A 1,937-nucleotide genomic window follows, 5' to 3' on the forward strand; every position below is an offset into this window, starting at 1 on the left:
AAGAAAACAAGTTACTGACAAATAGCATTGATAAGTTTTTAGCCCTTGTGTGCTTGTGGAATATTGGCAACCTTGGTCCATAGGTATTAATTGTAACTAGATGGAGTATAAATCTTAAAATTAGCAGGAGCCTATTTACCAGGAACATGTCACCTTTCTTACCAAACTCACACACCTCTTTAGTCTATTCATTTAACTTAATTTACCTTACTGCACTTTTGTTTCTCCATTCCTAAAATATCTACTAAAGGATACTACAGTGTAAAAATGTAGACTGCCTATAATTTATTCTGACTCTTCCTATTTGTATTACCTTGAAAACATTTTTAAAATACCTTGTTTTGTAGTATGTTTGTACTAAAACATACTATTACATAAATTACCCTAAAGCCAAAACGAACAGAGGAATTTCTTCAAAACTTATAACATCTACAAAAACCTAAAAAAATTCAGTACTGTGAATATAAACATCACTTAAACAAAAAGACACCCTACTGAATGGGAGAAAATATTTGTAAGCCATAGAGGTGACAAGGGACTGATATAAAAGATCTACAAAGATGTCATACAGCTCATCAACAACGAAATGATCCAATCAAAAATTGGCATAGTCCCACCAGCAGCCAGCCATGAGCTCCTTGCAGTTCAGCAAGAGGGCCTCGTGCAGGCTTTCTGCTGAGGTAAATAGCTAACTTTTATCCACATATGACCCTCAGAAGAAGGCAGAGAACCACAGATGTACTGAGGGACTCACAGGCCTCTCTGTTGGCCATGACTTCCAGAAAGGTCTGATGGATGGGATTATCTTATGCCCACTTATGAATAAGCTGCAGCTGGGCTTAGTAGCCAAAATCAACCACTCTGTGCAAAATTGGCACAAGCTAGAAAACCTCTCCAAATTCATCAAAGCTGTGGTTCCTTATGGCATGAACCCTGTGGACCTGTTCAAGGCCAATACCCCATTTGAAAGTGGGAACACGACATAGGTGCTGGTGTCTCTTCTTGCCTTTGCAAGGAAGTCTAAGACAAAGGGGTTACAGAGTGGCATGAACATCATTTTCAAATATTCAGAAAAGCAGGAGTGGGACTTTGATGACACCATCATGAGGGTTGGCCAATGTGTCATCAGGCTCTAATGGATACTAATAAGTGTGCCAGTCAGTTGGGCATGACAGCTTATGGCATGAGAAGACATATGCATGACACCAAGAACCATTGACCACTCAACCATAAGTCTTAAGATGGGGACCAACAAGTGTGCCAGCCAGGTGGGTATGACAGCTCCTGGGACCCGGCGGCCCATCTATAACAACAATCTGGGGACAGACAAGTGTGACAACTCCTTCAAATCCCTGCAAATGGGGTATATGCAGGGCACCAACCACAGTGGACAAATCTTTGACCAGAAATACTAGATATATGGCCCCTAAGTACTGCCTGCAAAGTTGAATGCCCAAGCCCAGGGGATACCCCAGATTTTTCCTCCTACTACTATGAGGAGACAAGCTATTGAGGTACCCTTAAAGTGTTTTGCTCCCCTCATTATCTCCTCATGTGAGTTTTGAGGTTTTTCCTCTTGTTTTTCTACATGTTTTAGTGCTGCCCATCAAGGGTCTGTGGGTTAGGGATTGGGGTCCCTGCAGAGCAGGAAAGCAAGTACTCTGGTAAAGGGCTAGGCCCAGTCCTGGAATATCTTAGGTATCTTAAGATTGAATTTCCCCAACACTTACAGACTACCAAACCTGACCCTTTCTAGGGACACAGTGGGAAAACTGTGGCCCAGATGGGACAGTAGAGTCCTGAGTGACACAATGCCAAGCCCCTCTATTCTCTCTCCATACTTGTCCCATTTCTTTTTCAAGGATTGCACAGAGACCCCCCCCAACATGGAGGCCCTCCACAGGACCAGTCCAATGACCACATCAAGAAATAATGTG

The 1,937-nt window shown here is 42.5% G+C and overlaps 1 pseudogene; it reads left to right on the forward strand.

The window, feature by feature from the left end:
• The first annotated feature begins 629 nt into the window (after nt 1-629).
• Nucleotides 630-1,415, forward strand: LOC119245599 (calponin-2-like; annotated as a pseudogene).
• The last annotated feature ends 522 nt before the right edge of the window (nt 1,416-1,937 follow it).

This window comes from Talpa occidentalis, unplaced genomic scaffold, assembly GCF_014898055.3.
Source record: "Talpa occidentalis isolate TD23 unplaced genomic scaffold, MPIMG_talOcc4v2.1 talOcc4.15, whole genome shotgun sequence".
Classification (NCBI taxonomy): domain Eukaryota; kingdom Metazoa; phylum Chordata; class Mammalia; order Eulipotyphla; family Talpidae; genus Talpa; species Talpa occidentalis.